Source organism: Ambystoma mexicanum, chromosome 11, assembly GCF_040938575.1.
Source record: "Ambystoma mexicanum isolate Mex_15411 chromosome 11, UKY_AmexF1_1, whole genome shotgun sequence".
NCBI lineage: Eukaryota > Metazoa > Chordata > Amphibia > Caudata > Ambystomatidae > Ambystoma > Ambystoma mexicanum.
In genome coordinates, this window is record NC_090934.1 from 583,770,153 (window position 1) to 583,783,398 (window position 13,246).

Consider the following 13,246-nt stretch of genomic DNA (forward strand, 5'->3'; position numbering starts at 1 on the left):
CATCGGGGTTGGGTTATGGAGTCACGGGCGTCAGCGCGTTATGTTCACTCCCCGAGGCAGGAGTTACTTGGCCAATGGTGTGGCAGCGGTGTGGGCTGTGCCACCTGTTCTCTCCTCCAGGCAGGTGTTGTTGGCACCTGAAATGGCAGCGGTATGGGGCATGCCACAAACTCTCCCCCCCAGGCAGGAGAACATCCACCAGGTAGGAGTTATTATATCTCCTCCAGATAGATGATTGTGGTGGATGGGTAGGTGTTAGATACTTTGGGCCTCATTACGAGTTCGGAGGTAGCCTTGCCGGTAAAACCGGCAGGCTGCCGCCAGACTCGTCATGATTTACCGCTGCCTGCCTTACTTGCTGGAATAATGGGGCATTGCAGCCCCAGTGGTCCAGTAAGTCAGGCGACAGTAATTGTTAGTCCCCATTCCCATCTCAGTCCCATAGGACTCAATGGGAATGGGGACCATGGAAGCATCGGACCCATTATTAACGGTGCCGGTGCTTCCATGAAAGTTTGCGGGCGGGTGCTGTTCCGCCCGCCAGGAAAACGCAACCCGCCCGCAGACTTGTACTTTGCCAGTCAAGAAAAAACGGTGCCAGTAAGCTTACCTGCACCGTTGTTTCCAGACAGGCAAAATTGTAATGATTTTGATAATGAGGCCCTTTATCTTTTTTTCTTCCAGGCAGCAGCCCAGGCTTCCCCCAGTCAGAAGTCAGGCAGGCTGCCACTCCAGGCTCCCCACAGGTGCCATTACGCCCAGGCGGAATTATTTAGAAAAGGTGTCTTTTTTTTTCTTTTGACTTGCAACCTTCCGGTCTGTGCCGTTGTGTGATGTCAGCAGTGGATGCCGCGTGTCAGTCGTTCTCCTTTCCACCCTGTAACAATGAGGGAGAGAAAAAGACTAATCAAAAGAATAAGACATTATGTGAAGGATGTGCGTCTTTCACTATAGTGCAGCAGCACTACCACCTGGCCATCTTTGTTTTCGGTGGTGTCCCTTTATTTCATAAACAACACGGCCCACCTCACATGCCAGAAAAAAGGAAGACTTTGCTTGGAACGTGACAACTATACTAACTCTAAAATAGATTCTCGGCCATATTTAGACTAAATGATGTGTGAGAGGGTGTGGAACAAAGACACGTACTACTTCTGCTTCTCGTGCAGTAGCACAACCACCCAGCTGGTCTCTTTATCCTTAGGGGATCCTCAGTAGCACTCCTGCTCTACAACAGCTGCTGCTCCAAACAGCCAAATATTGAAGGGAAATTTGGAGGGTGCAATATTGCTATTTTTGGTACTGGCCATGTCACACCTCTCTGCTGCATAGTTTTTTTACAATGGGGGAAAGAGACATTACCTTACACATCTACTTTTTCTACATTTCCACCATCCCCTCTGGCTGGTCCATATAGGAAAAAAGGAAAAGAGTGATGCAGTTCTGTTCTGAACATAATGACTGTGAAAATCTGACACTTTGGACCTTATTGTGAGTTCCAATGCATTACTGCTGCATTACCGCACCACCAAACTATGGGTTTGGAGGTAAGGTGTAGGAAAAACCTCCACCGAAATGCTGGCGGTAATTCCTCCACCTTACTGCCAAAAAAAGCATACATTTCGGAATTACCACCAACAGTAATTCTGCCGAAATCCCTATGGAGTCGGATGGACCCCATAAATGGGGACTAACACTGCCACACCACCACATGTAATTCAGCAGTAATTCCGTTGGACCAAGTGGCATTACCACTACATCCGTTTTGATGGTACCTCCATGTATTTAACTTTTGATATACCACCAAACTTGTAATGAGGCCCTAGTCTTTTACTTTTGGATCAAAGAGAGAGAGTGCGGGAGGGAGAGGGGAAAATAGGGACATAAAGAAAGTCTCACCTCTACTGTGAATCGTCTGTTTTCCATGGGACAAGAGAGGGAGACAGGGCGTGGGTGGGGGTAGGGGTTGAGGAACCAAAGGCAGATATAGATCAAGAGCAAGCTAGAGACGACATAGAGCGAAAGAGATAAACATTAGTCAGTACATCCTCTTCGGCTTAAGTGTAGCAGCAGACCAACCAGCACAGGCAGAAGAAAGAGCGTGTGTGAGGCAATGATGTGTAATACTGTTTGAAAATAACTGTGTTCAGAGAGAACATTAAAATAAAAGGACAATAATGTATCTAATTCTTGCAGTTTAACTGATACCTGAAATTCCTGGTTCACCCTATATTTTCAGACACACCGAAGGAATGCTCTTACATACTTTATCAACCTAAAATATTCACCTGCCCCTTCATGCGATATACAATGAATTCTAGAAACAGCTGTCTGGTTATTCCTTTAGTAAACTTAATACTGTGTTGTCCTGTATTCTTGCCTGCCCCTCTCCCCTCCTAAGTGCCGACTTTCACAGTTTGAGCACAGTTACAAGTTGAGCAAAGGAAAGATTAAGGAACCCATTCACTGATGTTTTGGAAGTTGCCCTACATTCTAAACACAGAACTAGCAGTGAAGTTTGGTGACATCCCTTTGCCAACACATAGTATGGCAAACAAAGCCCTTAAAGTCTTGGTGCAGGACTACAAGAGCAGAGCGATGAAGTACTCTTATGCTTTTGGAAAGTGCATTGTCGACATGAAGGCAGATGAGAAGAGGTCTCGGCAAGTCAAGGAAGTTAAAATTCAGAATTTCTGTCTGCAGTTTGCCAGCACCAGGAGGAGCAAGATGAATCTCCCCAAGGAACTGAAGGTGCAGAAAGCAATGCAGAACCAAGGATGCAACACCATTCTCCACAGCTTCAACTCCTTCCTCCATAAACGAGTTTGACAGAGTGAGAAACTCTTGTCACCCAAGCTGCTCAAATCCGGTCTACGAAAATCCCTGCTGGCTGAACAGAATACAAGCCTGAGAGCTTGGAATTGAACTCCTGGAATCATTGATTGGCCGAAAAAGAAAATGACACAGCTCTGCTCCTCAGATGAAGCTTAAGTGTTGTGAAAAAAAGCGAACAACCCAAGCAGAACACCAGGACAGGTAATGTGGCAGAAACTCCTTTGTGTCCCTGTTTAACAACATTTTTATTTTGTGTGTCTGATTCAACAAAAACTGTTAGACTGGAGGAACGTGACATAAGGGGTACCCGTCATAGAACTAAACCAGAACACTACTAACACCTTGATTCATTACCTTGCAGATGGAGTAATCAATGAATCACAAATTATGTGTTACTCCAAAAAACAATACATTTACCACCATGTGTTATATTTATAGCGTTTTTGCTTCTAACACAGATGTTTCTGTTTCTGCCATTTTTAACAAGGTAAATGAGGAAGGTGAGCCTGGCTGCTTACTCACTCGTTTATCTCAGTGCAGAAATGAAGTGATTCCAGCTATGATATATGACACATAATTTATAATGCGCCTGTACACAAGTGTTTCTAGGCACAACAAGACAAGGAAGGGACGACAGAAGGACTAAACAACAATCTGACTAGTCCTTGTCTCATTCAGCATGCACAAGTGCGGGGGTAAGGAGGGGAAGTGCCAGGGGGAGGGGATGGTGCAAAGGATCTCGTAAGTGCTACCAGGGAGGTGGCTCATAAGTGCAGAAAGTCAGAGCACTGTAGGGTTGCAGATACAGTCCCTAAGTGGTTTGGAGGCCTGGAGGCAGTGCAAGGGCAACCGATCGTGCAGGAGCCTTCTCCTGTAAGTTCAGTGGGTGGCCAGGTAACCAGTATGGGCAGCAGACTGGGACATCAGCAAGGGAGAGAGTAAGCAGAAGCGAAAAGAAAGGTCTTGAGTTGCTTCCGGAACCTTAGGTGGTCCTGCTCCAGTTTGAGAGAGGCAGGGAGGCTGTTCTAGAGGTAGGCTCCAGCTGAGGGCAGAGATCTACCCCCTACACTCTGCCTGAAAAAGCGTCTGGCCCTAAGAGAGTTGGAGGTGGATGAGCGGAAGATTCGAGAAGGAAAATGCTGAGGAAGAGAAAGTTGAATTAAACTGGGTAAAAGCAATATAGCAGAATGCGAGGGGCAAGTTTTTTTCATGCTAACTTGAAGTAAGAGAATACAATTTGCAAAATGTTGGTGACTGGGAGCAATGTTGCTTCTCAGTGGGTGGATTTATGGTATGAAAGTGCAAACATATGACTAGCTTAACAACCTGTCAACACCCCTTTTCACGTTGAGAGGGAGCCATTTATTACTGAGACAGGGCCAACACGGGATGACATGTATACTTGACACATAGAACGCCTTGTGAGTGTGCCTGAATTTTCAAAAAGATGTACGTTTCTGTCACAAAGAATCCTGTATTGAAGAACATTTTTGTTGACATGTTTTACTTTCTACTATATGATATAAAATGACAACATGCATATAATTGTGAGATGCTATATCTTCACGCGCCACTATCTTGCCATAGCCAAAACTGTACACTTTGCACAGGGTGATAAGACAAAATACAATAGCAACAACACTATCGTAATTATGTAAAGCAATAATGCTAATGCGTTTCTTATCCCCTTAGGAAAGTCAAACTATTCGATGTCTTCTTTGAAGGACATCCACCCGACATGCTTCAGTCCTACCACTTGGCACATTCTTCAGGGGACTGCTTTTGAAGTCGGGACAAGGAGTGGACTCCTGCTGCCGTCAGGTGACTTTATTTAACTTTAAACATGGGACAGTAATTTCCTCTTTTGCCATTCTTGTTTGAGGGGGATCTGAATGATTGGAGAACAAAAAACATATGAAAGAATTTCTCTGTGGTGTATACTCATTACAGTTTCTCCTTTTGGTGTGACTAAGGGGGCCTTATTACACTCTTTCATCCACAACCGTATATTGAGTTGTCTTTCGGTTGGAGGTGTTAAACATATGAGGCTGTATTTATTCAAGGTTTTAATTGGTAACTCCTCATGTAGTCTTATTGTGTTGTTTCAATTGAGTTGCTGCATGCATTTCTCATTCCACGCTGATCTCTCAGGAACAAGACATGCATACTGCAGCTCCATGGTAGCAGCACAATCATTTTACATCCAAGCACTTTGTGTCATGTAAACTTTACAACCTCATGCTGATTCACATTTTGAAGCCTTGTCACAAGGATTTGCATCAGCATCTGGCTGACTTCAATTTGCTCGATCCAAAACTGGTAGCAGTGGCTTTTGTCCAGTACCTGCTGGATGAGCCAAATAAAAAACTCTTCAGAAACAGAAGACAGCTGAAAACAGCAAACTACCAAAGATATAGACAGAAAATGCCTCAGAAAACGGCTGGTATAAAGACTGTTGGAGACCACAAGCCATATGTGTCTTGAATAGGTGAGACTTTGAGCAGCTTCTCCTCAGAAGAGTGCTGGGGCTCTGGGAATCTTAAATACTGAGGAAAGGGCACCTGTTGCAAGTCTAAAAAAATGTTTGCGGCCTGCAGCCATTCCCAGTGTATATTTTTCCATGGGGCAAGGCCACAGTCTTACCCCAGACACTGATTATGATTACTGGCCACAGATGCCAGCCATGCCTTGGGATTATCCCAGCGCGATGCCCATTGGCCACTTTAAAGGCCATGCTTGCAGCTCTCCCAAAACACCTTCTGTGGACATTGAGCATCGCCTATTGCTTTGCCTAGTGTCCACATTTTCACGTCGCCAGCCACAGGTGGGAGCATCTATAGAGGATTAGTGGAGGTTCTATATATGTAAAATATGGCTAAATAATTAGCCTGTTTTTGCTCTGTTCCACCGCTCTAGTACCCCTCTAGAGTACGGGAGCAGCCAAAGACAAGAAAATGCTGTTTTAAAAAAAACGATGTATATCATATTCCACCCCTATGTGCCCCTCACACTCCACTTACTTTGAAGGGTACCCCTCCCGAAGGCCCCAGGTTGTATTCGCGAAAGTTGCACAGGACACTGCAAAACGTATGCAAGCAATAATGGTGGCCATTTGGTCTAGTTTTCCAGGCCGTAAACAAACATAATTGGCTGTTCTTCAACTAGCCAATCTGGTTACCCTATTCTTTATTACAAATGTTGCCGTTAGTCATAATTTTAAGCAAACAACTGCAAGCATTTGCACCAACAAAGCAAAACCATCTATTCTGGACTATTGGCCAGCTTCTCTCGCATGTTTGGTGCAAATCCGTCCAGCGCTTCATGCTGTAGTTGAGAGCAAAGTTTACTTAGTGAGAAACTGGTTGGGAAAGGTTTTGGGATCCCCCTCCTTATAAGATTGCCACCCTGGACAGAACATCATGAAACTTTGCATTACAAATTCGGGTCAAAATATTTGTAAGCAATGCTTTGTGAAGATTTGTTGAATGGCTCCAAATGTATAAGCATCTCAAAAAAAGCTTTTCTAATGGGAAGCAAAACTTAACCATAATCGTATGGTCGCTATCTGTATTGCGCTTTTAATGATATGCACTAATATTCCGACTTTTCCCACTGGGCGTAGCCTGTGGCAATATCCGGTGGGCTCATGGCCCAGTGGTGGTTCCTTCAGCATTATTCTGGCTCTTCCAGGAACCACAGTGTGCCCACAGGGCGTGGTCTGCCTCCATGATTAGTAGCCAATTTGCCCAGGACATGCCCATGCCCCAGGCACCTCATAGCAACCCATTGTGTACACTGGGCAGGGTCTGCGCCATGATTAGTTAACACTGTGCTAGGTCATGGTCTTTAGCTTTTAACATGCCTTAGGCTCATTGGAAACCTCTAGTGTGGGGATTGGGCATGGCTTGCAACCATGCGCCAGGTACATCCTGCTAGAGACTCCACAATCTCACAGTGACCCATGTGGGTACTGGTTTGGCTTTATGCATACTGTGTAATGATCCTTTTAACGTTTTAGATGGTGAGTTAAGTTCAAATCATTGTGTTCTGGATATATGCAAATGTTTTTAAACTTTCTTTTTTTTACCTCTGAACTGAGTATTTTTGCCTCAGTATTGCCAACGTTTGTGGACTTCACCTTTTTATAGGTAGTGTCGTTAATTGTATATTTTAAGACATCTTGTTACTCTGCTTTTCATTTTTTGCGTTTGTGTGTGCGTGATATTCGGAGCACATTGCCAATGTTTATGTACATTCGAAATGTATTATATGTGCATATTGCCTACTGTCTGTGTGTATTTTGCTTTCTTTAATTCCTAGTGTTCTTTAATTGCATATTCCTTTGAGTGTTTTATCTAATGAAAGTACAATAGTTTGCGTTATTTTATAGTTCTTTATATAAATTGGAACCCCCTGTTTTTGTCTTTTATTTGAATGTATTTTTGCAGAAAACCTATAGAACGTGGATTAAACAACAACGGTGTAATCTTTACCAAAAAGACGCGGAAGCCATGCTAAAATTGGTTAGTGGTCATCATCCAAGAGAATTTTGGGCTTTAATTAGATCTACGATCTCGCCTTTCGGCGAACCACTAATAAACCCAATTGGTGAAACTGTTTGGATAAAATTCTACTCAAACCTTTTTCAGGCACCCATATACTCGGGGCCTTCACTGGAAAATACAAACTTGGAACCGTGGGTTGATCTGAGCAATGAAGAAGAGATCATTAAAATACTTCGTAGGCTTAAACCGTCCAGAGCCCCCGGACGGTGTTACAAACCTGGATCTAAAACAATTTCCAACAGAATGGTCTGCATTGATTAGTGACATCTTCAGACGATGCAAAAAGGCCAGACAAATCCCGCTCTCATGGACAACTTCAATAGTCGTCCCCATCTTTAAAAAGGGGCTAAAAGACGATCCCAAGAACTATCGTCCTATAGCTCTCTTGGACACGATTGGGAAGGTGTTTGGTTCCTTACTACTTCAGCAATTTCATCGATGGTTCGATAATACAGATCGCTCAGACCCATTTCAAACGGGTTTTACCAAGAAAAATGGTACATCCACAAATATTATGTTCCTCAGTGCGCTAAAAAGTAAGGTGCTAGCAGGAGCTCCAAGAGTTTTCCTGGCCTTTATCGACTTGGCGCACGCCTTTGATCAAGTCAATCGAGCAAACTTGTGGAGGAAACTGTCCCAGTGGAATTGTCCAGCAGAAATACTCCAACCAATTCAGGCATTACACAAGAACACCAAGCTTCGCGTTAGGTTAAATCAAGCAGGCGTGTTATCATCTGAAATTCTGGTTGGCAGAGGAGTAAAGCAGGGATGTCCACTTGCTCCCGCACTTTTTATCGCTTACCTCAGTGACTTCAAAGATTCAGAGCAATTAATTCGCTCCTTTCCACCGCTATTGGGAGACCGCAAAACTACAAGGTTACTTTATGCAGACGATTTAATCCTTATGGATTTGACCCCAATCGGTCTGCAGCGTCAGCTTAATAACCTTGCTGCTTATGTTTGCGAGAACAACTTAACCATCAACGTTGCAAAGACCAAAATCTTGACGATGGAAAAATTCAAACGGCGACAAGAAAAATTGTCCTGGTATTTGGAAGGCAAGGTTCTTGAGAAAGTGTCAACTATAAAATACTTAGGAGTCACCTTGGACAGTTCTAGAACAAATGTAGCATTCCAGACGTGTCTGATAGATAAGGCAAAGAAACTGGCAGCACAGGCGCGAGCATTAGACAGAAAGTACGGGCGTTTTTCTTTGCTTCCAGCGATCAAATTTTACCGTACAAAGGTAGTTCCATCAATCACCTATGCAGCGGACGCTCTCCCTCATGTGCCTTTCCATTTATGGCTGAAATTAGAGGGGTACTTTTGGCGTACGGTTCTGGGGTTGCCAAAATCCACATTGGCACCCTTAATCAGAAGGGAATTAGGTTTACTTTCACTGCAAGGATCTGTGGAGATTAAATCTATGATGCTCTACAGGAAAATGCTGTTACCCGATTGCCCTCGCGTGTTAGCGATGATCCATGCTGAGGTCAAAAGGACGCGATGCTTGGAGCTAAAATCTTGGGAAACAGCAAGAAAAGCAAAACTATTGGAACTCCATTTCTCGGAACAAGAGCTGGTGCGAAATCCTTCAAAAATAAAAAATAAAATGGCAGAGTGTGATTGGATAAAGACTCTGGACTTTGCAGAAAAAGCGAAATCAGTTCAACATCTCCCGCCCTATAACAGCAAATTAAACACGGTCCCCAACTATCTGAGCAGGTTCCCAAACAAAGCTGCCAGAAACCTGTTTTTGAGAGTACGTTTAAATCTACTGCAGACAAATGAGATTCTGAAACGTAGAGGACTGAGTGACTCAGATACATGTCGTTTTTGTAAAGACAGCTCAAAAGTCGAAACTATTCGGCATTTGCTTCTCAACTGTCCAGGTACCCAAGATATTGGTGAAAAGTATCTGCAACAACATCTTCAGGCATCCTACACCAGGGAGGAAGAATTCTGGTGGGGTCGCTTAATGAGCGGAGAACGAAATACCTGGACAATCGCGACCACTCAAACCTTAAAGTCCATTTTGTCTTTATGAATTTCCTTTGTTAAGAGTCTTCTACTTTGACTGTAAATGTTTCTACATCTCTATTTTTCTACTGATTTCTTCAACTATGTTTTGTAAAAATCATTAATTTGATTAAATCAACGAAATAAATAAATAAAAATGTATTTTTGATGGATTGATCTGATTTGGCGTCTGTATCGAGTTTTGCATAAAACTGTAAAAACTGAAAGAAAGTGGATTGGTGAGCCCAGTGAGAGTTGTTAGGTTGTTGTACACAGGAGATGATTTAATTGGATTGTCCGTATAGACTTTTCTAGAAATATGTAAGAAGTTCAATATTTCCATTGTGTGGATCATGCAAGAGTGGTTTCATTATAATCTGTATTTTGTGAGTTGAGTGCTTTGGGAATTTGCTTTAATGTTTAAGGGTAAAAGTAGCTATGGTGTTTTTGGGTTTGTGGATATTCTCGAGGACTCATTTGTGAAATTTCATTTTTGAGATGAAAGAAATCATTACTTTCATTTGATTTCAAATCTATACACCTTACAGTCAGTTACAATTGAAAGTATTTTGTCCGTTACATATTTAACCCTAGTAAACCTACATGCTTTATTTTATTTTTAAGATTGCAGAAAACCACACATGAAATATGGCCTATTTCAGATTTACGTACAGATGAAAAGGAGGTTTACTTAGATAAGTGTGTTCCTACATTGCTTACAACTTACACAGAAAGAGTTTTGGATACAGGCAAGAGACATGGATTGTAAATAGTTGAAACTGTCATGTCTTTGGGGTATTGCTAAGTGGATTGTAGTTAATATTACATTTTTGTAATGTATTTATAATGTGCAATTTCTGAACATATTACAATGCTCTTTGTATTACGAATATCACTGGTAAACATACAATTTCGACTAACTTTTAGTAAGCTGTATTTATGTAATTTTGTGTTCTGCTTTTTGTTTCCGTTTTGTATGCATTCCTATTGCACATATGAGTTGTAAGGTGGTAGATGGACATATAAACTTGTCTAAAAATTATCGTGGCATAATGTGTCATTTTAACATTTTTGGTTCTATATTTGGTTTAATGTTATGTTCGGCATTTGTGCTTTATTGTAGGTAAACTATGGTTTTGAGAAACACCTATTCTTTTGCATACAGTGCAATTTTGCTCCTCTTAGTTTCCAGATTTGGTTTTGCGCTCATTTTGCTTGTGCTGATGAAAACTCAGAATGTGTGTAAGAAACCACATTCAGAAATGTACATGTTGTCTTTATTAGTTGGAGTACACGAGCTTCTTACTGTAACGGTTTTGTTTGTACAACCTGAATATTTCTGTAAATTGTTTATTTTCTCTGTGTTCTTAGTTTTCCTGCTTTTCTTGGATACAGCAGCATTTGGTAAAGGTGGATGATTGATGTATAAGTGGACTGCCCAATGTTACGCTGCAATATAGACTACAAATGTCATTTCATGAATAATTCACATTTGTATGTCCAAAGTTAAAATGTACATGGAGAAGTACAACCCGAAAAACGTGGATTTATTTCACTCAGCTTTTTTTTTTAACTACTGTATTGTTCTTGACCGATTAGTAACACAACCATTAATTAATTCATTTTTTATTAACCGAGATTCAAACCTGTGTTGCTCTGTGTTGTCTTGCTTCCAAGACAAATGCGATGCCCCTGAATTATCCTCCCAGCCCAAAAACATGTTTGTTTATTTTTATTTTGGTTAAATATGTGCACCAACATAAACAATGAAGCGTACGAAGGAGATTGAAATGTTTACATTAGAAACCAATACTATGGGTCTAATTATGTTTATGGCAATAATCATAAAAACAGACAGTGGGCCTTGTTCAAAGTTGGCGGGTCCGTTAAATAAGTGCCGGTATTCATGGATACCTGCATTTTACCAGACCAGCCGACTACTGGTATGCCGGTGGGGCACCTGGATTACCTCCTGCTAAAAGCTGGAGGTAATGCAGGTGCCCTACCAGCATTTAAATATGTAATTACCAGCACCGGTATTGCCAGTACCGGTAATGAATGCAAATCCCCTCATGGAGTTCTATGCAACTCTATGAATGGGGAATTTACACCATCACTCTGGCACCCGTAATCCAGCTGCAATGCCGCCGTACCGGGTGCCGAAAACAGTAACTGCATTTGCTGGTATCCTGACGGCTCTACTGCCAGGATACCGGCATGCTTAGAATAAAGCCCAGTATTTGGAAATACCACTAGTTTTTGATTTTCATCTGTTTATGGACCTGACCGAATTAATGCATGTGGTAAACTGCAGGAATACCACATGCAGTAGTTATCGTCCTTTTATGAGTTTAAATACTTTATTTCCTTGAATGTTTACCTCCACCAAGATGATGGAGGTAAACATTTTAAAAGTACGATGTAGCAAAATAAATACCTAACCTAGTAATCTAGGAATGCCAATCATTGCTAATGGAGTGGTCTCTCCGATTAAGAACAGCTTCAAAATGGTGGATCTGTAACCCAAAGGCGCCGTTATAGTGATTATGCTATTGAGCTATTTTCGTTTTTCCCCAGATAAAGACAATCTGTTGATCCAAGACCCAAATGTACTGACCTTTTACAAGCCATTACAGCATCCTTTAAGGGCTATGGAGTTAAATATTAGGCTGGAGAGGTGATGCTCCAGGGATTTTGGCTAGGAGACAGTTTGTGTATTTTTATCTGAGTGTGTTTTGGTTGAAAGTATAATTGGTAACTTGAAGGAAGACAAACTTATTTCACCTTTTGGGGGATATAAGTGGAAAGCATAGTGTGTGTACTAGAAGCATGGGTGGTGGGTCCTGTGCGCAACCTTTAGAAGAAGTGTTTGTGTATTTACATTAAGGTTACCTGACACTTTACTTTTAGGAGAAATCATTAACTCTCTAACGTTCGATCACATTCATGAAAGTTCTCCACATTTGGCAAGCAACTTATCTGGTCTCATTTCAATGCACCTGCTATATTTGGTGAGATTTGATGGACATTTTCATAAAGAAAAAGAACGTTGCAAAATAGCTATTGTTGCATTGGGTTGTCCATCTTTCCTAGACCAACCCCCCCCCCACTTTTTTAGGCCACATCTAAGGACTGCCCATTTCAATTTTGAAGTAGCCCTTCCACGAGACTGGCACAAAACGCAAACATTATGATAATCTGATCAGCCAAACTTGATATATTCACTTTTGAAAATCCAAACGCGCATCTATATATTCAGACCTGCGCAGTAGGACTAGAGAAACATTAATGTGTGCATTACGGAAAAGGCATGCACACACAGACACCAACAGCACATGTATGCACCCACCATCTGCATGGAATATTTTGGTCCACAAAAGATAGAAACAACATGCACTGCAGTGTTTCATAAGTCTTTGCTCTCTCTTCTTCCTTTCTCTCGATCTCTTCTCCTTTCATTGGTTCCTGCTCTTCAAAGTATAGCTCGTGGAGGAGGGAGTCCTTTGGCGTCATTTTGCCGTAGTTCTCTGTCATAGTTGTCACCTGCTCTTTGGGCACGTAGTCCTTCTTGTGGGTTACTTTGAATGACCTGTAGTGGACGTTGATGAGTGCGTGCTGTAGTGCTGTCCGGTGACTGAGACGGCTGTATCCTCTGGCGGGACTCGGTATCATGCGGATGGTGTCCAGCACTCTGCGGTCTCCTTGGTTTGGGTCACGTCGTGACTGTCCTTTGGGCTGTTCTGTCTGTGCTGTCCTCCATTGGGCGGCATGGTCTTGGGGTTTGTCTAGGGGGTATTCTTCCACTCTTGTCTGGTACGGTTGTCTTG

The 13,246-nt window shown here is 42.3% G+C and overlaps 1 long non-coding RNA gene across 1 annotated transcript in view; it reads left to right on the forward strand.

Annotated features, from left to right (window-relative positions):
- The first annotated feature begins 2,720 nt into the window (after positions 1 to 2,720).
- LOC138503593 (uncharacterized) overlaps positions 2,721 to 13,246 on the forward strand; it is a 55,369-nt gene continuing 44,843 nt past the window's right edge. Inside the window, exons 1-2 of the long non-coding RNA XR_011279670.1 lie at positions 2,721 to 3,036; positions 4,528 to 4,656. This is a non-coding gene — a long non-coding RNA (uncharacterized lncRNA). The remainder of the gene's footprint in view (positions 3,037 to 4,527; positions 4,657 to 13,246) is intronic.